Source organism: Mytilus trossulus, chromosome 7 (assembly GCF_036588685.1).
Source record: "Mytilus trossulus isolate FHL-02 chromosome 7, PNRI_Mtr1.1.1.hap1, whole genome shotgun sequence".
Taxonomy (NCBI): Eukaryota; Metazoa; Mollusca; class Bivalvia; order Mytilida; family Mytilidae; genus Mytilus; species Mytilus trossulus.
In genome coordinates this window covers 30,653,366-30,680,520 of record NC_086379.1, presented here as the reverse complement: position 1 = coordinate 30,680,520, position 27,155 = coordinate 30,653,366, and the positions used below count along the sequence as shown (strand labels likewise).

The 27,155-nt window shown below is 30.7% G+C and overlaps 1 pseudogene; it reads right to left on the bottom strand.

Annotated features, from left to right (window-relative positions):
• LOC134726342 (annexin A7-like) lies at positions 1-26,004 on the bottom strand (annotated as a pseudogene).
• Between the last annotated feature and the right edge of the window lie 1,151 nt (positions 26,005-27,155).

Sequence of the window (27,155 nt, the reverse complement as noted above, 5' to 3'; positions counted from 1 at the left end):
TATATTTTCATGATTCTCAAATCTCAGATTTATTTAAAAATTTTTGATCTAGAATCAGCTGTATGTTTGATCTTTTTCCTAAAATTTATTATATTTATTTCCACAATAAAACTTCACACAGATAATTTGTTTCCTTATTCTATAAACTATACTAAAAACAGCAATACAAGTAAGTAACAACTTTCATGACATGAGAACAAAATGTTTCTTTCATAAATACTTTATATATATTTTCGAACAAAATGGCTCTATATATCAAAATAAAACATAGAAATAAAATTCTATAAAATATGACATAGTTTAAACATACAATATCACAGATAAACAGTAAAAAAACACATCTAAAAATATCTTCTGATAATACTACACTACACATGATTATCATTAATTTTTTACTATGTAATTAACTTTATTTGCGGACATATTTTTTTCTGAATTGCTAAAATGTATTTTCAAGATTTCTTGAACTGATGACACTAGCCATAATATTGGCTTGAGGAAACATTTCTTTAAGGTATTCGCAAAGTGGAGTTAATATTAAAATAAACCAAAAGTTTCTTAACGCTTTCAACCAAAAAAATGATGTGTCAACATTTAAACAGAATTTAACAGAGGATGGACAGGGAATTTAATTTCCCCATCTTTTTGGTACCATTATTTTTATCCCCCCCTCTTTCTGTCATCTTTGTTCTCCTGGTCTTAAAATAGGTACCCTGTCTACCCCCTTACATACCACTGAGTTGGGCTTAGTAATATAGATGTGTTACAAAACATTTACTATTGATAATAAAAAATTACACTGAGTTGCACCTTGTGAAATACATGTGTTACAAAACATTAACTACCAATAATACAAACAAAAATAATGTCCCATTGTAAAAAACGTCTGCTCTTGGTTCCTTCTATTAATTTTTTCCCACAATCCTTTGTAACAAAGCCTTATAATCTCCTGAACAGTCATCTTTAATCCAGTTCCATAAAGTTTGCTTGTTCTTTTCAAGGAAAATTTCTTTTATCTGCACCATATCAATCTGAAAATCAAAAAAATGTTTGATATTTCACTTCCTGTTTCCCCCCCCCCCCCTATTTGATATCTTAATACTAGGAGGCTAGACATGTGTTTTATCAAAATGAGGCTAATGTCTAGAACTAGAATCCAATCAATTTAACAGTTAAAGTGAATTAAAAACAAACAAAAAATCAATTACTCGTCCTGTTCTTCATGCGGTACCCGTCATGCAAAACTCAATTTCAATATTTTGAAAAAAAAAGAAATTTCAATATATTGTAAAAAAAGAAAAAGAAATTTCAATATATTGTAAAAACAAAAGAAAAAGAAATTTCAATATTGTTATAAAAAGAAGAAAAAATCAATAAGAAGACGATAATGGTTACCTCAGATCTGCCCACTATAATCCTGATAAGATCTTTGTCCTTGGTCCCTAACCCTTCCATAGTCCATGTTAGTCTCTCAGCAAAGTATTTTGGCCTGCATTTTATGCTCTTAACTAAAATTATACACACAGGAACATAAAATATGTCAGACTAACATAATTCATTGATTAAATTCCACTCTTGCAAGAGTTGAAAAATTATTTTAATTTCTGCAATTATATTATTCTAATTGTTGAAGATACTACTTACTAGTAAATCATTCAGACATTAAACTTAAATAAATAATAAATAAAATCTACTGAATATGAATTGTTTATTTTAAGCATTATATGAATTCCAATAGTACTTGATAGCTTCATATACATACTTGCGAAAGAGTCATAAAAAATTTATGAAATTCAAGATTTTTTTTAATTCAAGAAAAATATATTCATCTTTAACCTCTAATCAATGAATATTTCAAGAAATGTACCCGTACTTGGAATGATTATTGTTCTGAACTATTAAACTATTTGTATAAAGTACAATGAAAATCATTCTTTGAAAAATTTAAGTCTTATGGCCTGAAGGGTTTTCTTCAACAATTTGTGACTAATGGATGGACATTTGTCTCATGGACACTCATACTCTTCATATTATACTATATCCATGATATCATGAAATTTTAGTAACATATGTAGATTTGTTACTGACAATTAGTCATAAGCTCTCAAATTGTCCATTAAATGGTACCTCATAAAAAAAATAATTTGTGGTATAATTGTCAACGAGACAATTCTCTACCAAAGACTAAATGACATAGACCTTAACAACTATAAGTCATCATATGGCCATAAATGTCAAGAAGGCATTAAAAAATCAAAGCAGATAGAATACAGTCAGATAAAATTCTTCCATATAAAACTTAACACTAAATCAAAAACACCACATTTGTTTGTTGCCATTTTTTAAAAGAAGATACTCCCACTTGTCTCCAACAAGTCCATTTGTTGTCATGTTTTAGAAGATGATACTAACATGAATTTTGTATCAAACATGTATAATTATGATTTACTTCACTAGATGTTTTAATTCTTTTTAACTTACTCAAAGTCATCAGTGCCATCTGTGAGTGGCTAGAAAATTCCCCCTCCACTGAATTTTCAATGTCACATTGTGTCAGCTAAAATCAAGACAAAAAATATACTATATGTTATACATGCTATTTTTTTTCAAATATCTGTTTTGTTTCATTATGTTGTCAAAATGGTAAATTGGCAATAGCAAAATATCTAAATATTAAATGATACTTAAAATCAAAATTTTGATAGTAACACAAACAAAAATTTCCATTTCAAATTTTAAGTTAGGGGGGGGGGGGGGGGGGGGGGAGTACACATTTTGAAAAAAACAATAAATATAGCATTTTCCAATTATCTTAAGAAATAAAGGGTTTCTTAATCAAATGTGAATGACTATTAAAATTAAAACTATATGTATAATTACAGATCCTCATCCTCCTAACTTTCCAACCATAAAAAATTATTTAATATATGTTTTATATACCTATGATTTATAACTATGGTGTAAATACCTTAACATATCTATTGGTAAATACCTTAACATATCTATTGGTAAGTACCTTAACATATCTATTGGTAAAACCTTAACATATCTATTGGTAAATACCTAAACATATCTATTGGTAAATACCTCAACATATCTATTGGTGAATATCATAACATATCTATTGGTAAATACCTTAACATATCTATTGGTAAATTCCTTAACATATCTATTGGTAAATACCTTCAAATATCTATTGGTAAATACATAAACATATCTATTGGTAAATACCTTTAAATATCTATTGGTAAATACCTTAACATATCTATTGGTAAATACCTTAACACATCTATTGGTAAATACCTTCAAATATCTATTGGTAAATACCTTAACATATCTATTGGTAAATACCTTAACATATCTATTGGTAAATACCTTAACATATCTATTGGTTATACCTTAACATATCTATTGGTAACTACCTTAACATATCTATTGGTAAATACCTTAACATATCTATTGGTAAATACCTTAACATATCTATTGGTAAATACCTTAACATATCTATTGGTTATACCTTAACATATCTATTGGTAAATACCTTAACATATCTATTGGTTATACCTTAACATATCTATTGGTAAATACCTTAACATATCTATTGGTTATACCTTAACATATCTATTGGTAAATACCTTAACATATCTATTGGTAATCCCTTAACATATCTATTGGTAATACCTTAACATATCTATTGGTAAATACCTTAACATATCTATTGGTAAATACCTTAACATATCTATTGGTAACTACCTTAACATATCTATTGGTAAATACCTTAACATATCTATTGGTAAATACCTTAACATATCTATTGGTAAATACCTTAACAATCTATTGGTAAATACCTTAACATATCTATTGGTTATACCTTAACATATCTATTGGTAAATACCTTAACATATCTATTGGTTATACCTTAACATATCTATTGGTAAATACCTTAACATATCTATTGGTTATACCTTAACATATCTATTGGTAAATACCTTAACATATCTATTGTAAGTTTCCCTCAGCTGATAGGTATCCCTAATGGCAAATATTCTGATAAAATCATCCTCATCTGTACCAAAGCATGAATTTTGTATCAAACATGTATAATTATGATTTACTTCACTAGGTTTTAATTCTTTTTAACTTACTCAAAGTCATCAGTGCCATCTGTGAGTGGCTAGAAAATTCCCCCTCCACTGAATTTTCAATGTCACATTGTGTCAGCTAAAATCAAGACAAAAAATATACTATATGTTATACATGCTATTTTTTTTCAAATATCTGTTTTGTTTCATTATGTTGTCAAAATGGTAAATTGGCAATAGCAAAATATCTAAATATTAAATGATACTTAAAATCAAAATTTTGATAGTAACACAAACAAAAATTTCCATTTCAAATTTTAAGTTAGGGGGGGGGAGTACACATTTTGAAAAAAACAATAAATATAGCATTTTCCAATTATCTTAAGAAATAAAGGGTTTCTTAATCAAATGTGAATGACTATTAAAATTAAAACTATATGTATAATTACAGATCCTCATCCTCCTAACTTTCCAACCATAAAAAATTATTTAATATATGTTTTATATACCTATGATTTATAACTATGGTGTAAATACCTTAACATATCTATTGGTAAATACCTTAACATATCTATTGGTAAGTACCTTAACATATCTATTGGTAAAACCTTAACATATCTATTGGTAAATACCTAAACATATCTATTGGTAAATACCTCAACATATCTATTGGTGAATATCATAACATATCTATTGGTAAATACCTTAACATATCTATTGGTAAATTCCTTAACATATCTATTGGTAAATACCTTCAAATATCTATTGGTAAATACATAAACATATCTATTGGTAAATACCTTTAAATATCTATTGGTAAATACCTTAACATATCTATTGGTAAATACCTTAACATATCTATTGGTAAATACCTTCAAATATCTATTGGTAAATACCTTAACATATCTATTGATAAATACCTTAACATATCTATTGGTAAATACCTTAACATATCTATTGGTTATACCTTAACATATCTATTGGTAAATACCTTAACATATCTATTGGTAACTACCTTAACATATCTATTGGTAACTACCTTAACATATCTATTGGTAAATACCTTAACATATCTATTGGTAAATACCTTAACATATCTATTGGTTATACCTTAACATATCTATTGGTAAATACCTTAACATATCTATCGGTTATACCTTAACATATCTATTGGTAAATACCTTAACATATCTATTGGTTATACCTTAACATATCTATTGGTAAATACCTTAACATATCTATTGGTAATCCCTTAACATATCTATTGGTAATACCTTAACATATCTATTGGTAAATACCTTAACATATCTATTGGTAAATACCTTAACATATCTATTGGTAACTACCTTAACATATCTATTGGTAAATACCTTAACATATCTATTGGTTATACCTTAACATATCTATTGGTAAATACCTTAACATATCTATTGGTAAATACCTTAACATATCTATTGGTTATACCTTAACATATCTATTGGTAAATACCTTAACATATCTATTGGTTATACCTTAACATATCTATTGGTAAATACCTTAACATATCTATTGGTTATACCTTAACATATCTATTGGTAAATACCTTAACATATCTATTGTAAGTTTCCCTCAGCTGATAGGTATCCCTTAGGGCAAATATTCTGATAAAATCATCCTCATCTGTACCAAAGCTATCAACACCTGCATTAAACAGGACTTCAGCATCTGCCTGAGCTCTATCAGGATCAATCAGTTTCTCCATGTCAATCGTAAAGGCACCAGTAGGTAAATCTTCATCTGTTTCCTCATCATGGAACATGACTGGTACTACAGCATCATTTAACTTATCTTCTTTAACTTCAGCTCTATTACCCTACAATGGAAGAAGAAGATATTTCATTTCCAATTATTAGACCCAAATGGCATAAATATGACCACACCAATAACTTTCATATTACAATATAAACAATGTAATATTGTCCAGTATAAAGACTCAGATAAATAGAAAATCTATGCTTGAAAACTCGTGTGTCTCAAATTACTCCCTTGTTACCATGGAAACTTGATATCCATCATGCAAAGATTCAGCTTGCAATAGCCGTTCAATTAGTTCTCATACATACTAATTTTTTAAATAAACTTATTTCTAGACCAAAATTTTTATATATGCCAAGGTTTTATCCAAAAAGATATTGTGTTACAATATTTATTTTACAAATTTGTTATTGTCTGTAAAATACTTTATTTGAGGAAAGACCTTGTATCTACTATCAAAGATTAAAAAAATCTAAATCTAGACTGCAGAAAATTATTCTATAATGGTTATATCTTGCCACTTATTGATTATTGTTGTATAGGGTGGTGTAGTTGTAGCAGTGAGGGTTTAAATAGGATATTACAATTACAAAAGAGAGCTGCTAGATTAATACTAGAAACAGACCCATTCGCTCCTTCTGCACCCTTATTCAAACTCTTTAACTGGATGACAGTTGAACAGAGAATAAAATATCATAAGTTAGTGATGACATTTAAGTGCATTAAAAATGATGCCCCATCAATGACATACTTGACTTTTATACTAATGTATGCAATGTATATGTTTGTTTTGTTTGATTTCTCATGATGAGGGCCTGAGGGAAGATTAGTTATATAGCTAACTGTGTAACCCTCTTAAAATAAAGTACTGTTGTTGTTGTTGTTATCTATTTTAGGTACGAAAAGTATTAATTTGTAGAAAATCAGCCTTATCAGGTTAAAAATGTCAATTTCAACATGTTTATGTGAATGAAGATATATATTTATTCATTTATCCTTTTGTTGACTAAATATAATTTAAATCTTAAATATCAAAAGGATATTCTTATTCATATTTTTGTTTAACTTGTTTAAGGGGAGATAACTCTATTGTTTTACCTGTGCAGCAGAAATGAGAATTCTCTTTAGGTCTCCACTTGTATCATCCTCGATGTTGCACTCCAAATCCTTATCTGTGGCACAGTCATCAGGGTTTATAGCTTCAATTTAAACATTTTAAAAGAATTTCATTAGATAAATTTCAATAGAGTAGAGTGGTGAATTCTTAACAATTTTTATAGACATACATTGGCTTATTCTTTAAATTAGGCAAATTCAGGTTTTCTTATCATGCATTTTACTTTTATGACATATGGTCTGGATGTACAAAGGAGAAGATTTTTAACACATAGAACAGGTTTAAGGTGACTCAGGACTATTGGACTGCACAAAATTTCACGCATGAATTACCATGCACCCAAAAAGTTTGTGTGGTAAATTCACTTCTATTTTTTTTAAATATTTTGATTGATTAAAAATGTTAAGTTATTGTACTTTTGTCACTTGCAAATTATTATCGTTATTATGTGTATCTGTGAAAGACTCAAAATGACATTTCACCCATTTTCACCATTTTCCTGCCAAATTTTGTGTTTAAGGCCAAATTATTTTTTTTCCTTAACGGTGACCTATGTTTTTCATATGCTCATTCTTTGAAGCAATATTTCAGCTTTTTATGCTACAGTATTGAACCAAGTGTCATAGAATGTTTTTTTATATTCCGATAAAAATTTGTCAACACCTCTATTTTCCCTATCATTTCATTGAAAGAAGGTCCCTTTTACATACCTCTTTAAAAGTAATATTTTGAGATTAAATGGTCCGGAACCCCTATTTTTTTTGGACCAAATTGATTCACTCTCTATAAAGATTAAAACAACAAAAAATACGGCACTTCTGATAGAAACTTGGAATAGACCTGAGCCACCTTAATTCCACCACATCCTGTCTGAATCATTTAGTCTGTTTATCTAGACCATTTTTTGTTATTGTTGTTTAATATGTCTTTTCTTAAGTTTTGTGGTTAAGTCAGGTTATTGTGGTCTATCTTACTGTTCAATATTTATGGTAATTCCTAGAAAAAAGTTTGACTTACATCCATAAACCGATTTCATTTCCTCAATCTGTGCATTTGTCCTGGTTAGTAGAATCTCAATCAAAACAGATTCATCAGTTCCAAGTCCCTGAAAAATAATATCATATAAGTCTATACAGCCCCAACAGTTAAATTTTCAAGTTTTAAGATTTAGTCTACTGGTTTCCTGACTTGTATACTTTTAAAAAGAATACACAATTATCTATTGTTTTTAATAAACTGAGTCGCGCCCGACTTTCAAAATCTTCAAAATATTTTTATGTCACAGTCAAATCAAAACATTGTGATTGCCCATGCAGCCAACAACTTCCTAAAAATATAACTTCTACTAATAATCTATGATTTGACAAAGGAAATACCAATATAGTTCTTTTGATTCTGAAATTGGGAATAGATTGAAATAATTTCATGCTACTCAATTTGCTAAACAATCTATGTAAATTTTAATGATTTTACATAATAATGTAAATATACATTGCTTAAAATGGATCTACCCATGAATGAATACTATTAATTCAGAAATTATTGTGATTTTGTCATTCTAGACTTAAATGCGATTTTAATTTTTACGATTTTGAGGAGAATCCTGTTAAATTCATATAAAATATTTCAAATTGCGAGTTTAAATTATTACGTTTACAACTTTGTCGCATTTTTCACAATAATAAAAAACATCGCATTAATTTTTGAATTTACATTACATCAATAAAGTATTCTTTAAAGTAACAGGAACAGAATAGCTTACCTGTATTGCCTTCTTAATGTTCAGGGTATCATAAAGTAACACGAACAGAATAACTTACCTGTATTGCCTTCTTAATGTTCAGGGTATCATAAAGTACCAGGAACAGAATAGCTTACCTGTATTGCCTTCTTAATGTTCAGGGCATCATAAAGTAACAGGAACAGAATAGCTTACCTGTATTGCCTTCTTAATGTTCAGGGTATCATAAAGTAACACGAACAGAATAGCTTACCTGTATTGCCTTCTTAATGTTCAGGGTATCATAAAGTAACACGAACAGAATAGCTTACCTGTATTGCCTTCTTAATGTTCAGGGTATCATAAAGTAACAGGAACAGAATAGCTTACCTGTATTGCCTTCTTAATGCTCAGGGTATCATAAAGTAACACGAACAGAATAGCTTACCTGTATTGCCTTCTTAATGTTCAGGGTATCATAAAGTAACAGGAACAGAATAGCTTACCTGTATTGCCTTCTTAATGTTCAGGGCATCATAAAGTAACACGAACAGAATAGCTTACCTGTATTGCTTTCTTAATGTTCAGGGTATCATAAAGTAACAGGAACAGAATAGCTTACCTGTATTGCCTTCTTAATGTTCAGGGTATCATAAAGTAACAGGAACAGAATAGCTTACCTGTATTGCTTTCTTAATGTTCAGGGTATCATAAAGTAACAGGAACAGAATAGCTTACCTGTATTGCTTTCTTAATGCTCAGGGTATCATAAAGTTACACGAACAGAATAGCTTACCTGTATTGCCTTCTTAATGTTCAGGGTATCATAAAGTAACAGGAACAGAATAGCTTACCTGTATTGCCTTCTTAATGTTCAGGGTATCATAAAGTAACAGGAATAGAATAGCTTACCTATATTGCCTTCTTAATGTTCAGGGTATCATAAAGTAACACGAACAGAATAGCTTACCTGTATTGCCTTCTTAATGTTCAGGGTATCATAAAGTAACAGGAACATAATAGCTTACCTGTATTGCCTTCTTAATGTTCAGGGTATCATAAAGTAACAGGAATAGAATAGCTTACCTATATTGCCTTCTTAATGTTCAGGGTATCATAAAGTAACAGGAATAGAATAGCTTACCTGTATTGCCTTCTTAATGTTCAGGGTATCATAAAGTAACAGGAACAGAATAGCTTACCTGTATTGCCTTCTTAATGTTCAGGGTATCATAAAGTAACAGGAATAGAATAGCTTACCTATATTGCCTTCTTAATGTTCAGGGTATCATAAAGTAACAGGAATAGAATAGCTTACCTATATTGCCTTCTTAATGTTCAGGGTATCATAAAGTAACAGGAATAGAATAGCTTACCTATATTGCCTTCTTAATGTTCAGGGTATCATAAAGTAACAGGAACAGAATAGCTTACCTGTATTGCCTTCTTAATGTTCAGGGTATCATAAAGTAACACGAACAGAATAGCTTACATGTATTGCCTTCTTAATGTTCAGGGTATCATAAAGTAACAGGAACAGAATAGCTTACCTGTATTGCCTTCTTAATGTTCAGGGTATCATAAAGTAACAGGAACAGAATAGCTAACCTGTATTGCTTTCTTAATGATCAGGGTATCATAAAGTAACAGGAACAGAATAGCTTACCTGTATTGCCTTCTTAATGTTCAGGGTATCATAAAGTAACAGGAACAGAATAGCTTACCTGTATTGCCTTCTTAATGTTCAGGGTATCATAAAGTAACAGGAACAGAATAGCTTACCAGATTGCCTTCTTAATGTTCAGGGTATCATAAAGTAACAGGAATAGAATAGCTTACCTATATTGCCTTCTTAATGTTCAGGGTATCATAAAGTAACACGAACAGAATAGCTTACCTGTATTGCCTTCTTAATGTTCAGGGTATCATAAAGTAACAGGAACAGAATAGCTTACCTGTATTGCCTTCTTAATGTTCAGGGTATCATAAAATAACAGGAACAGAATAGCTTACCAGATTGCCTTCTTAATGTTCAGGGTATCATAAAGTAACAGGAACAGAATAGCTAACCTGTATTGCTTTCTTAATGATCAGGGTATCATAAAGTAACACGAACAGAATAGCTTACCTGTATTGCCTTCTTAATGTTCAGGGTATCATAAAGTAACAGGAACAGAATAGCTTACCTGTATTGCCTTCTTAATGTTCAGGGTATCATAAAGTAACAGGAACAGAATAGCTTACCTGTATTGCCTTCTTAATGTTCAGGGTATCATAAAGTAACACGAACAGAATAGCTAACCTGTATTGCCTTCTTAATGTTCAGGGTATCATAAAGTAGCACGAACAGAATAGCTTACCTGTATTGCCTTCTTAATGTTCAGGGTATCATAAAGTAACAGGAATAGAATAGCTTACCTATATTGCCATCTTAATGTTCAGGGTATCATAAAGTTACAGGAACAGAATAGCTTACCTGTATTGCCTTCTTAATGTTCAGGGTATCATAAAGTAACACGAACAGAATAGCTTACCTGTATTGCTTTCTTAATGTTCAGGGCATCATACAAAGCTGGTGGTTCAAACAGGGCAAATAAAACTTCACTGAAATCACCACTCACTTCACCATCCAAAGTTTCAATTAAATCCTACAAATACAAATGCTAGATAGAGATCTAGTAATAAAACATGGTAATTAAATGTTGCTTCTAATGTGAGTGAAACCAAAAATATATCTGTTTCTTTTATTTACACTTTTTATATAGATTAAACCCCAAGTTTTCATGTTTGAATGGTTTTACACCTAATTTTTAGGGCCCTTTATAGTTTCAGTGATTCCCTTTATAATCAACCAAATTATTCACACGAAAGGGGGCCCCCTAGATCTGCCTTAGTCTCCTTTACAGCTGTGAACAAAAATAATAGTCCCAATAGAGGAATAATCCATATTCAACTGTACTTCTCTTAGAGTAAATCGCTGCTTCAGGATATAAAACGTAAGAAATATGTGATAGATGTACCTTTCCAAATGCTGTTTTAAACATTTTCTTTAACTCCTGACGTTGACTGTTACATCTTGTTGCACAGATATGTATAATAGCTTCCTCATTTGTTCCTAGAAATATAAGTTAATAATAAAATTTGTGTAAAATAAAAATAGGATATGGTTTGAATTTAGAAAAAGTAATTGAAAAGGCAAATGAGTTTTAATCAGCAAAATAACATAATATATTTGCACATGAAACCAATCAATAATTATAAAATGTCTAAACATTACCTAATCCTTGCATAGCTTCATCAAAATACATGCAATCTCTCTCAGCATCCCAATCATTCATTGCCTGTTATATCTAATCCTTCTTTTTCATTAATGAAGGCTACAACTGGGTCTTCAGCATCGTATGTCTTATACGGTTTAACAGTTCCTTCTGTAGGGTCAATAGTACCATCCTTAGCTAAATGACCAGCCAAGCGTCCTATGTATGATGCTCGGACTCTTTCTAGGAAATCATCTTCTTCAGCACATTTTTCTGCTATTTTCTGTGCAATTTTCTGTCAAATTCAGTAAAAACATTTTTAAAAAGTGTCAATTTTTCTTAAATGCCCTATTTGACAATTGTTAAGATAATAAACTTTATAGTTGAACTTAATCTTTTTAACTATAAATACAGTCTTATCCACGTTCACTTGTATTCTTATTCTTCTGATGTAAGTTAAGCCTTTTTTATCTGATTTTTGTAGTTCGTTCTTATGGTGTACTGTTATACACCTGTCCCACGTTAGGCAAGGGTTAGGATCCCTCTAACAATGTTTAACCACGCCACATTCTCCATGTATGTGCCTGTTGCAAGTCAGAAGACTGTAATTCAGTAGTTGTCTTTTGTTTATAAGTTACATAATTGTTTTTTGTTCAATTCTTTACATAAATTAGGCCTTTAGTTTTCTCATTTGAATTGTTTTACATTGTCTTTTCGAGGCCTTTTATAGCTGACTATGCAGTATGGGCTTTGCTTATTTTTGAAAGCCGTACAGTGACCTATAGTTGTTAATTTCTGTGTCATGTTGGTCTCTTGTGGAGAGCTGTCTCTATGGCAATCATACCACATTTTCTTTCAGCTTTAACAACTGATCTGATGCAACCGTTTCATTTCGGTATTTTTTTTCATTTTTAAAAGGACGACAAGATTAATACAGATACTATGATAAGATATCATAATGTAAGTTCTTATTATTGCAATACTAAGTGCTCTGAGTCACATTATTTGCATTAATAAAAACCTCAAGAATAATTTATGACTTTACACTTAAGTACCTGTCTTTTTTTGCACTTCTTCTTGAAAGTCTTCCTAGTTTCTTTGACATCATCATCCTCATCTTCTTCCTCTTCCTCGTCCTCTACATCAGAGACCTCAACATCGTCTAAATCCATTCCTAAACATTCAGCCTATAGATAGAAACAAGAAAACCATAGAAATAACTCTGTCAACAGTGAACACAAACCCCTGTACACCTGATCTACACTGGTACAGTTAAACTTATCCTTTAAAAGAGGTATAGCTTTTGCTCATTGGTGTAGGGCATATGGTGACCAATAGTTGAATTGTTATTATTTTATGATGTTCTAGGTTATCTATAAGGCCTTAAGATTTGAGAGAAAAATAACTTAAACACTATAAATCATACAACATTTAAACAAGAGTGCACACACTGAAATGTCTCGCCTTCTTTACTGATCATTAATATTATCTTGATAGACCTAAATATAAAGCTTTATTACAACTGTCACATAAACTCAACATTAACCAAGAAAACGAAACATTGACCAATGAACCATGAAAATGAGGTCAAGGTCAGATGAATCATGCCAGGCAGACATGTACAGCTATCAATTCTTCAATAGAACAAATATAGTTGACTTATTGCTTATAGATTAAGAACCAGATGCTCCGCAGAGCGCAGCTTTAAACGACCGCAGAGGTTGAACTCTGAATGGTTGGGGCAAGTATGGACACAACATTCAAGCTGTATTCAGCTCTAAATTTGGATTGTGATTAAATAGTTGACACAGCATAGGTTTGTGACACAGAATGAATGTCGTCTATTGAGCTTAAAAATTTTTGTTTGCCTTTGAGCAATTCACTATGCTGTTGAATATTAATCCTCTCAAAAAAATGTTTGAAGAAATTTTCTTTTTATTTATGAAATCTGAAATGAGAAAAATTGACCCCTTCCCCTCATTTTTTTTTTCACATCCCCCTTTCCCTTATTCCAAAACTGATCTCAATTCAAATTTCTAATGGAGTTTGCAACAATAACTGCTCATTTAAATACATCATAATATATTAAAATGTAAAAAAAAGTGCTTGTTATCACTGAATGGTAAAGATTGTTTTAATTTATCAGTTGGTAGTTTAAGTGAAAATACATTGTATATTGCATAAAACAATGATTTAAGTTGATTCAACTACTATTCTGGGCAAAGAAAGATAACTCCAATTGAAAATTTCTTGCTATTGCACAATATTGTGCAATTAGATATTTCTTGCTATTGCGCAATTACTGTGCAATTGAAAATACTGTGCAATTGAAGATTTCTTGCTTTTAAACAATACTGTGCAATTGAAAATTTCTTGCTATTGCACAATACTGTACAATTGAAGATTTCTTGCTATTGCTGAATACTGTGCAATTGAAAATTTCTTGCTATTGCACAATACTTAACATAATAATTTTGAATCCTGATTTGGACCAACTTGAAAACTGGGCCCATAATCAAAAATCTAAGTTCATGTTTAGATTCAGCATATTATAGAAGCCAAAGAATTTAAATTTTGTTAAAATCAAACTTAGTTTAATTTTGGACCCTTTGGACCTTAATGTAGACCAATTTGAAAACAGGACCAAAATTAAGAATCTACATACACAGTTAGATTTGGCATATCAAAGAACCCCAATTATCCAATTTTTGACAAAATCAAACAAAGTTAAATTTTGGACCCCGATTTGGACCAACTTGAAAACTGGGTCAATAATCATAAATCTGAGTACATTTTTGATTCAGCATATCAAAGAACCCCAAGGATTCAATTTTTGTTAAAATCAAACTAAGTTTAATTTTGGACCCTTTGGACCTTAATGTAGACCAATTTGAAAACAAGACCAAAAATTAAGGATCTACATACACAGTTAGATTTGGCATACCAAAGAACCCCAATTATTCATTTTTTGATGAAATCAACAAAGTTTAGTTTTGGACCCTTTGGGCCCCTTATTCCCAAACTGTTGGGACCAAAACTCCCAAAATCAATCCCAACCTTCCTTAAATGGTCATAAACCTTGTGTTTAAATATTATAGATTTCTATTTACTCATACTAAAGTTATGGTGCAAAAACCAAGAAAAATGCTTATTTGGGCCCCTTTTTGGCCCCTAATTCCTAAACTGTTGAGATCTCAACTCCCAAAATCAATCCCGACCTTTCTTGTGTGTTCATAAACCTTTTCTTTAAATTTCATTGATTTCTATTTACTTATACTAAAGTTATTGTGCAAAAACCAAGAATAATGCTTATTTGGGCCCTTTTTTGGACCCTAATTCCTAAACAGTTAGAACCAACACTCCCAAAATTAATCCCAACCTGCTTTTGTGGTCATAAACCTTGTGTCAAAATTTCATAGATTTCTATTTACTTAAACTAAAGTTATAGTGCGAAAACCAAGAAAATGCTTATTTGGGGTTTTTTTGGCCCCTAATTCCTAAACTGTTAGGACCAAAACTTACAAAATCAATCCCAACATTCCTATTATTATAATTATGGTCATAAACCTTGTGTTTAAATTTCATAGATTTCTATTTACTTAAACTAAAGTTATAGTGCGAAAACCAAGAAAATGCTTATTTGGGTTTTTTTTGGCCCCTAATTCCTAAACTGTTAGGACCAAAACTTACAAAATCAATCCCAACATTCCTATTATTATAATTATGGTCATAAACCTTGTGTTTAAATTTCATAGATTTCTATTTACTTAAACTAAAGTTATAGTGCGAAAACCAAAAGTATTCGGACGACGACAATGACGATGACGCCAATGTGATACCAATATACAACAAAAAAATTTAAATTTTTGCAGTCGTATAAAAACAGACCAAAACACAAACATTTAACACTTAGCAATGGACCGTGAAAATGAGGTCAAGGTCAAATAAAACCTGTGTAACAGACATATAAGTCATGATATATTTCCATACACCAATTATAGTTGACCTAATGCATAAAGTATTTGAAAAACAGACCAAAACTAACAAAACTTAACTATAACCACTGAGCCATGAAAATGAGGTCAAGGTCAGATGACATCTGCCAGTTGGAAATGTACACCTTACAGTCCTTCCTTACGCCAAATATACTAAACTTAATGCTTATAGTATCTGAGATATGGACTTAACCACCAAAACTTAACCTTGTTTACTGATCCATGAAATGAGGTCGAGGTCAAGTGAAAACTGTCTGACAGGCATGAGGACCTTGCAAGGTATACACATACCAAATATAGTTATCCAATTACTTAAAACAAGAGAGAATTTAACATTACAAAAACATTTTAACTTTTTTTTCAAGTAGTCACTGAACCATGAAAATGAGGTCAAGGACATTGGAAATGTGACTGACGGAAAGTTCGTAACATAAGGCATTTATATACAAAGTATGAAGCATCCAGGTCTTCTTCCTTCTAAAATATAAAGATTTTTTGAAGTTAGCTAATGCTGCTGCCGCGGCCGGATCACTATCCCTATGTCGATCCGCAGGCTCGACAAAAAATCAGTTATCTTTTTTAAATCCTGAAAGGAGTTCCATTTTATAATACATCAATGTACTGTAAATTCGGAAATTAATTATTGTGTGCATTTATTAGTGCGATTTTGTCATTTTAGACAAATGCAATTTTAATTTTATGACATTCAGAAAAACCTTGTTGAATTCATGTATAAAAATCAAAACGTCAGTTCCAATGATTGTGATTATAACCTGTCCCATTTTTCACAATAATAAAAACATCGCAATAATTTCTGAATGTACAGCAATTTATTAAAAAAACTTACACCAGCTTGCTGAAAAGCTGCATCACTGTTAAACATCATGTTATACACAATATTTGTTTGCTGTGATGGTGGTGCTTGCTGCATCTGTGGCTAAAATTAATGAGAAACATTTTAACACATTGTAATATTTTGTTTTAAATCAAAACATCATAAGAACTTGCTACTAGTCACCAAATTCAAATAAAGACAGACTCTGAGGTGTTTTTAAAAGATATATTAGGTTATTTTGCATGTCTTTATGTAGCTGGTTCCTTGTTGTTGCATTGTCATTTTCATAAAGTTTTACAAGTTAGCAGTCTTTATTGTTACTGATTATGTGCTGCTTTTATGTCAACCTTGTTGAAATTCTGGTGATAGGGTGCAGCTTTTCATCAGTTTTATCAGCATCCTCTAATTTAACAGTTCATAAACCAATTGTAACATCTTCAACCTGGTGAATAAACAGATAACTCATTTCATTCATCACCGGTAGTTAGAATGAATATTTGATTTCAAAATAAAAAAATATAATAATCTTTATTGTCATATAAAAAAAAAAATATGTTCGTGACAAACTGAACAAAAAACTAACATACACTCATACATATGATATATATAATTTTATATCAATTGTTGCATGAATATAATTATGTCACAAATTTTATACAAATCACAACATATTCATGATACCACAGAACTTTAATAACCATCAGAAGTTTATATTGAACATGACAGAAGGTTTTCATATTTTTTTATGGAGTTCAGTCATAATTATTTTACTTTTCACCATGAGGGCATTGTCAAATTAGCACTTAAGTTGTGAGTTAATAAACAACAAAGATAACTGATATTCTGATAATTTCATAAATCTACCAACTATTTTGAAATTGTATTTACTTTTTTTTCTAATCTGAGCACTTACTTGAGAATAATATTGGTTGTATGCTTGTTGTTGCTGACCTGAAAAATAAAATAAAACAATTTATACAAAAACATTGATTTGGGACTATACATTTTGATTCATTATCATTTCATTGTGATGTTGCTTATTTATTTTCATTTTAATTTTTCTAAGTAGGATTAGTGAGTTTAAAAAAAATCAACAAGGCGCATATTACAGTATAGCTGTAAGTCTCGGATGTCATGTGTAAAATGATGTAAGTGTTGAGTTATGAATCTGAAAATGTATTACACGGTATAGCTGACTCATATTAACCCAGAAATCCTGAGTTTGTAATGTACTTCCAGAAAAAATATTTGACGAAAAAAAACATGGGATTGATGGACGGACAGATGGATGGACTGAAAGATGGATTGATGGACTGAGAGTCTGAGAGATACACAGACAGAGGTTAAAACAGTACAACCCCACTTTTTCAAAGCGGTTGTATAAAATACCATATATAAGGCATCTAGGCTCTCCTAGGTACTTATATACACTAAAATACATACATAAAAGAACATACCATAATTAACGTTGTAGGCAGAGTTTGAATATGTATAACCTCCACAGTATGGGTTCTGTTGGTAAGGATTCTGGTAAGCATAGGGATTGTAACCCTAAATGTAAAATAGAATGTTTAAGATTACTGGTCCTTGTACATTATATTTAGATTCTTAGAACTCAATATATATAAATGTTGATTTTGGAAAAATCATAGTCTGAGCTAATATACTAAAAAAATCCATCAATTTACATTACTGATAAAAGTAAAAGAATAAAAACAATTATTATCTCTCTATATATTTTTTTTAATTTTCAGTGCTTATCCAGTGACCTTTGGGGTATCACATTTGCAAAGACCAAAACAGTTTACCAAATTAAATATTTTAGCAGATTGCTCAAGTGAAATGTTGTTAGTTTGAAGTGAGTGCTGTAAAATAAAAAAGTTATACTTACCATCCAGATCCAGTCAGTTGATACCTTTGTCAATCATTTCTAACACAAATAATATCTTACTATAGTATGAGTCACTGAATAAAATGGTCTAATTTTAACATGGAAACTTCTATTATAAATAAATATTATAAATGAATAGTTCAAAACATTGTTTTGTAGGTGTATATTTTATAGCTTTGTCTTCTAAGATGAAGTTATTGTGCAATTATGATTCGAATAACATTTTCTATGCAAATTACTGATCTGCTGTCATTAAAGGGAAATAATTTATATTGAGTTCAAATGTACACATAAAATTTAATCAATGATACGAGGCTTATGATTTTGCCTACAAAAGATTCATAAAAAAAAAATGAAATGCAAAATTAGTATGAAATTGAACGGCATGTAAAACACAAATTAGAAAGTTTTGCAAAATACTGCTTATAAGATATCTTGTACTCCTTGGTAGACAATCCTTTATACTTTGAACAATTCAACATTTTGCAAAACAGCTGTTAATCGTCTTTCATCATTAAATAAGTTTCATTGTTCGTTTTAGAACAGAGGATAAAAGTTAAATAATAACAGAAATAATGTTACAACAAATTAAATGGGGAAATTTGATATTTGTCAGACAGAACAAAATTTTGCTGATTATTTGTAATGTAAATTATTTCCCTTTATTGCCAGCAGATCAGTAATTTGTATACTTATAGATTATCGTTGATTATCTCAACAAGAATGATTTTCTCGCTTGAGCTGGAACAGCGAAAGTGAGAAAAGCAATCGAGTTGAGATGACCAATGATAATCTGTTTATCGCTATTTTACCTATGACGACGTTGTCAATTTCAATGTCAATTTCGTTAACAACGCACGTGGCGTCCTTAGTTTCTAGCGATAATTTTTCCATCTCAAGCGAGTAGCATGATATGAAAATTATCACAAAAAAAAGATCAAAGAAAAAATGCACAAAATAGCGATAAAAAATGTTATTCGAATCACAATTGCACAATAACTTCATCTTAGAAGACAAAGCTATAGAATATACACCTACAAAACAATGTTTTGAACTATTCATTTATAATATTTATTTATAATAGAAGTTTCCATGTTAAAATTAGACCATTTTATTCAGTGACTCATACTATAGTAAGATATTATTTGTGTTAGAAATGATTGACAAAGGTATCAACTGACTGGATCTGGATGGTAAGTATAACTTTTTTATTTTACAGCACTCACTTCAAACTAACAACAATTCACTTGAGCAATCTGCTAAAATATTTAACCAGTTGATCAGTTATTTGGAGTAGAAATCTGACTGCAATTTGGTAAACTGTTTTGGTCTTTGCTAATGTGATACCACAAAGGTCACTGGATAAGCACAGTAAAAAAAAATATTACTGTATTTTGTATTTGTCATACATATATTGTTTGGTTATTGTCTCAATCCTGCACTGACATTGATATCTTACCCCATCATAAAGGAAGTGTATGAGTATAAAATCGTGTCAGCAAATATTCTCAAATGCAGGGCAAATATTTTTACTAAAAATTAATAATGTGATAATAAAAATTGAATCTTGATTTATATTTGTTTCAACTTGCAGACACAATGAATATTTCTATCACTTTTCCAACTATACCAAGATTCTAATTTATCAGTAAGAACTTACCACTGGTGGAGGATAGGCCATTATTTTGAATTTGTTTCTGAAAGGTAGAAATGAAATATAAAAACACATACATGTTTAAAACACATTGATATGCAATACAGTTTGCACAATAAAAATACCTTAGCACAAAACTAATGTTCTACTCAAATTCAGCTAGACTACAAAAAGACATAAAATTGAGAGCTGAACTAGGCATGCAGTCTACTTAAAGTATGTGGGAGCTGTATTGAATTAAGGTAACACGATACCGAATGGCATATCTCCCGATTTCCAAACTTTTTGGCATACGCGTTCTTTGCACCGAGTTACATCGAAATATGTAATAAAAAATGGGGGTCACCATTTTTGTTTTCTTGGTATTTTCATTGGAAAACGTCGATTTGGGCGACAAATTTACTTAGGTATATAGGGGAAATGCCTGTTTTTCGGCTAACCTTTTTAGATTTTCCAATGGATGGCTATGTTCTTATATACGGAGAACAACAAAAAACTAACATAATATTCAGAATTACAAACTGAATTCATACATGTATAGAAAATCATATGTCACCATCCTTGTTTTTGAAATAAATGGCTTCAAAATTGATTGATACCCTTAGAATTTGACCTAAAACGTGTGACGTTATTGAATACAGAATGTAACGTTATTCTCCAGAGAAATGGAAAACACAAAATGTGTCGGGATCTGAAGGGTGTTTATTTTATTTTCGTTTCCCCTGTCAGGTTTCCGTAAATTTCATAGTGATGAGATTCTACTGATATAATTTATTTCGTCATACACATAGAAATTTCACTAACATGAATTTAACATTAATCTCGTCTGATTTTTACACTTAACGAGCATATTAAATACCTTCATATTTTTGTAAAATTCGAGTGAAAATAACATAAAATGTTTTACGTGTGATTCATTTGTAACTCCATCTTTTATGACAATGGTGTTGTCATTGCTTCATCCATGTAGAAAAATAGTACTTTAAAAATTCGATTCAGTTGACATTGATATAATTGCTCTGTTTTGGATGGTTGTTAAACGTTCAGTGGCAAATAGTTCATGCATGATAAATAAAATAAAAAAACTCAAAGAAAAATTCAAAACTTTCATTCTTGACTTGCTACGTACATTTGTATAGTGTACTTTGCGTAGTTTAAATGTGCGAGTTGCTTGCTAAGCAAGTCGGACAAACATTGCAAACTGTATGCAAAATTTCACTATTAGTTCAACAGTCTGGCATTTGTGAAAATTATTTTATAAAAACAAATCTTGAGATCATATATGCATTCTTTATAAGTAAAACAAACTGCGAAACATAAAAGCTCAAGCTTGAAATTCCACATGCAGGAGATGTTATCCGGAGTCTGTACTGGGCGGGCCTTTATAATCTATCAAAATGCCTAATCAGGCAACCTGTCATGAACAAACAAAAAATAAGAAAATCCAAACGGTATGCGTACCTTTAAAAAATAGGTGCACAATTTAAACATGAAGCAAAAAGACTATCAAGTGTGGGATTGACGGTCGAATTTACACAGATGAAACAATATGATGTTGCGTGCTCTATTAATTTCAAGTGGCGATTTTGAATTTTAGGATTGATTGCTGGTAACTTTACGTCCAGTGGCAACTATTTTATGCATGTTCAAGACGCAGTTTACAATAAATAATACATCCCTCACAGCCAAATGGACGCCTCACTTTGGAAGCATTTTACTGCCGGTCGGAAGAAGACCAAGTGACCATATTTTTATCCCTATTCACCCTAGGCCTTGGGTGTAAATTGTAGGATATAAACAAAATATAAAATTATGTACAGTATACATTGTCACTCGCTACGAAACAAGTGGAAAGCTCGGCGAGTCTCGCTTTCCATCGTGTTTCTAAAACTCATGCTAATACATTTTATACTAGTATTACAATATACATACATGTATATGATTTTTTTTATATAAAATTGAGAATGGAAATGGGGAATGTGTCAAAGAGACAACAACCCGACCAAATAAAAAAACCAACAGCAGAAGGTCACCAACAGGTCTTCAATGTAGCGAGAAATTCCCGCACCCGGAGGCGTCCTTCAGCTGGCCCCTAAACAAATATTTACTAGTTCAGTGATAATGAACGCCATACTAATTTCCAAATTGTACACAAGTTACTAAAATTAAAATAATGGGTTGACCCTGAGAAAAAAATGTTTGTTTCACCCTCAGCTGCAACTATATGTAATGCTAAAATTGAAAGAAAAAAATTGTTTTCGACTTGTCGCCAAAAAAATAGATTGTCTTTCGCCAAAGCCGATAAAAGAAGTTTGTTTAGACAAAAATCCATAGCCCCCCCCCCTCCCCCAGAAAATCAAATGGTTGCTACCTAAGTATGTGAGCAATATGTCCCTCAGGGCCTAAAAAGGCAACTATGTTAATTCTCTTTCAATCGGGTTGTCTCCAAACTTGTACATGTACATTATTTCCACCTCAAATCACAAAAAAAATAAAAAAAATACCACCAAATACCCATGCAAGCGTTATTAACACGAAAATGAAATCTAAAGGATTTCAAGATCTAGCTATTTCAGTCTCTTTTTTCCGTTTGAATAATAATTAGTCAGTCGTTTGATTGTAAATTTGGAGAGAAAAAAAATTGTAACGAAACCAGTCTGACTATAGCCAGTCCCGACTATCAACTTGCGTTTATTGGCGCAAGTAGCAACTTGGGGATGGCTTTAATCATACTGTAACGGGACCTGCTTTTTTCATTATATTTTTGCCAAATCAAGTTCCCATGTATTTCTCAGCCTACGCTAACTTTTTCAGGCTTAATTCCGATGTTGCTGTATATCCTGTGTAGACTTGGTCTATAGCATTACAAATCTAGCACTTTATTTTCATAATAATTCCGAAACGATATTGGATCTACTCTGTACAGAATAATGAATTTCAGAGACCTTTTATACTGGGACATAGAGAAAGATATATATTCGGCAAAATAACCAAGTAAACCCCTTTCTTAACAATCCATACAAACAAACTATTTTTGTATGAGTTGCAAATAAAATTGAGAATGGAAATGGGGAATGTGTCAAAGAGACAACAACCCGACCAAATCAAAAACAACAGCAGAAGGTCACCAACAGGTCTTCAATGTAGCGAGAAATTCCCGCACCCGGAGGCGTCCTTCAGCTGGCCCCTAAACAAATATATACTAGTTCAGTGAAAATGAACGCCATACTAATTTCCAAATTGTACACAAGAAACTAATATAAAAATAATACAAGACTAACAAAGGCCAGAGGCTCCTGACTTGGGACAGGCGCAAAAATGCGGCGGGGTTAAACATGTTTGTGAGATCTCAACCCTCCCCCTATACCTCTAACCAATGTAGAAAAATAAACGCATAACAATACGCACATTAAAATTCAGTTCAAGAGAAGTCCGAGTCTGATGTCAGAAGATGTAACCAAAGAAAATAAACAAAATGACAATAATACATAAATAACGACAGACTACTAGTAGTTAACTGACATGCCAGCTCCAGACTTCAATTAAACTGACTGAAAGATTATGATTTCATCATATGAACATCAGGCACAATCCTCCCCGTTAGGGGTTTAGTATCATACCATCATAACATATATGAGAAGAACATAACCCGTGTCATGCCAACAATATAAAAAATAAAAAATTGGATGTGAAATACCTGAACGTATAAAAAGTCTGCATGTTGAGCTATATTTACGAATGATGTCTTTATACCGATGATAAAATTTAGTAAAAGACAAGGGAACGTCACCATCTAAAAACGGATAATTAACGATAGGAAATGAAAAACCATCCCTTTTATCATAAATTTTAGTATCAGCTAGCTTTCAAAGTCTGTTTGTATTGTGCATTATCGACTAATTCTATCCGTATTGTCATCCAGATAAATTTCCTTTTTCCATTTTTCCAGAGCGGTGTTTTAGATGACCATTTTAACAAGAATTAATAGATGTACCAACAATTCCCCGTGTTTTTTTACACATCATCCTAAGTTTCTATAGATTAGATTTCTACTTTCAAAACAAAATTTCATGGTTCATCATGATCAAGAAAAAGTATTTATTGCAAATATATACCAAGAATAAAGACTTGTGATAAAACTCAGTCTATTATATGTAGATAATCGTTCAGATGCATAAATTTTAAAGAAACAGAATATTTAAAAGTAAAGTAATACATTTTTTAAGATTTTAAAACAATGAGCAATAATAAAAAAAGTTATTAACATTTTCCTCATCGGTCAGGCCATAAGTCTTTGCTCCATCAAGTATCCAGAAAAAGTTACCATTAAAAATGTGACATAAATACCCAATATTTTTTTTTAATTTTATCACTTTGTGATTGCAAATACTGATGCATTGGCTTGAATGTGTGAACGTTATTCGATAACGTCAGGAACGATAACTCGTGGCGTAACGTCATTCCGTATCGTGTTACCTTAATCAAACCATGGAAGTATTATATTGCTTATTTAATACTTCCATGGTCAAACGAATGAAAATGAAATGTTATATATATTCGAAATTTGAAGCATACATAATAAACAGCATTTTTTATTCTTCTGATGATCTTTGGTTACATTGTACAATATAATGTTCAGAAAATTATTGTTCTTAGTTTAATTTCAGAGTATCTTAACAGGCTGGACTTTAATTTATTCAGATTGAAATAAGTTTATAAATTTAATGATAATTCAAATTAAAAAAAATGTTAAATTCATATTAATGTTTTGACCAATTTAACTAAAATTAATTCCTAAAATTTAAAAAAACGCATAGATTTACTAAAACCTTATTGGATGAACAATTTATGTAACCCAAGTTTAAACAAAGTTTAAATGCAGAACACTTTTTAACATCGTAAATTAAACCAGTCTATGATTATAAAGGCATTTTAGTTTAACTCAAAGTAATTTTGTGTTTAATCTGATAATTTATGGTGAACTTTAAGTTTATCCACATAAATCAAAACATTTAAAATTTTGTATCATATTTAAACAATGTTTTGTATCAACACCAATTAACCTTCTCTTTTGGCTCCTAGCTAAGACTGTCTCATTGAACAAAAAAGAAAAGAAAAAAATCTAAATTCAACTCAATATTTATAGACTATTTGAAAGAAAATCACCTACTTTACACAAATATTTAGCACTTAAAATATTTGTAAACATCACTATGACAATTGACTTTGGTACAAGAACACATTTAATTTGTCATCTTTATTGAACAAAATCATTCACTGATTTCATTTATTTTATAATAATTGTGCATTCAGTTGGTTGGCATTATAGTTTAAATTCAGTTTTCTTAATGCAAAATACATAGAAATCAATTAGGTAAGCTTACATCAAGTCTGTATCTTCAACACGAGTCCTTAGCAACCCATATAAATGATGAAGATTTCATTTAGAAAATTCTTTGTATTGACAAATTACTTTATTTACCAACAAATAATTCTCATCATAAGCTGTCATTAATTTATATAAAAAAATTCACTGTTTTAAGCTAATTACCTTTTAGTCCTTGCTTACACTGGAAACCAGGTGAAAAAAAGATGGGCTGTTATGTAAGCATGTAAACAACCCAGTTTTGTCTGTTCATCCAAGGGGAATGCCTCCAGGTAGAAGATAAATAAAAAGGGTAAGTCTCAAGATGTTTAAAATACACAAGATGCACTGTGTGACTTTATCGATCAATAGCAGCTTTTTAAATCAGAAAGTTTTTATGTTTATCCTTTCAGATGTTTTACCAATATCTTGATTAAAAGGAAGAAAATGTAATAAAAATGATTGATTTAAAAATCATTCACTTACAACAAGGTCGTTCTAGATTATAATATACAAGATTTTGTCTAATAGTCAAAACTAAATTTTTATAAATAAAAGATGAAAGGTAGACAATATACTTCAATTTAACAGCAAAACAACCACATAAAAATAAAGACTTTGATGTCCATACAATATCACAATTTCTTCTGACAAAATGGAAGAAATTTTTTATTGATATTGTCTAAATATTAAAACATTATATAGCATGTTCCCAAAACACAGAACTTAAAATTTGATGTAAATTAACAAATAAAAAAGATCACACTGCACGAATACTGACAAATTGAGCAACACTAACCAAACAAATAACTGTCCATTGTTCAATAGATATAGGAAGATGTGGTGTGAGTGCCAATGAGACAACTCTCCATCCAAATAACAATTTAAAAATTAAACCATTATAGGTTAAAGTACGGCCTTCGACACGGAGCCTTGGCTCACACCGAACAACAAGCTATAAAGGGCCCCAAAATTACTAGTGTAAAACCATTCAAACGGGAAAACCAACGGTCTAATCTATATAAACAAAATTGAATTCAAGACTACAAATAATACTGATCAATATATTTTCCTTTAATTGTTTGTATTCAACACCACTTTCAGCAACCTTGGCTACAACATGGTGGCCAGTTTTTCATAGTGGAGAAAGCCAGAGTAAATGGAGAGAACTACTTTCAACCTGAAAGAAAAGTGTCAATCCTTATGAATGAAAGTTGATGTATTCATGACTGATTGTCTATGGATATTTGTTTATTAAAGGCCTTGTCAGTATACATTGCTACAGTACTCTGGTATAGAGGTAATAATGTATACAACATGGAACAATAGTTACTTGCACTTGTTTTTGAGAACCTTGCAAATGAAATCTCATGAAATATAATAAGATCGAAATGGACATAAAACTGAGAAATTCAAAATGTTTCAATATCAAAACCAACTTTATT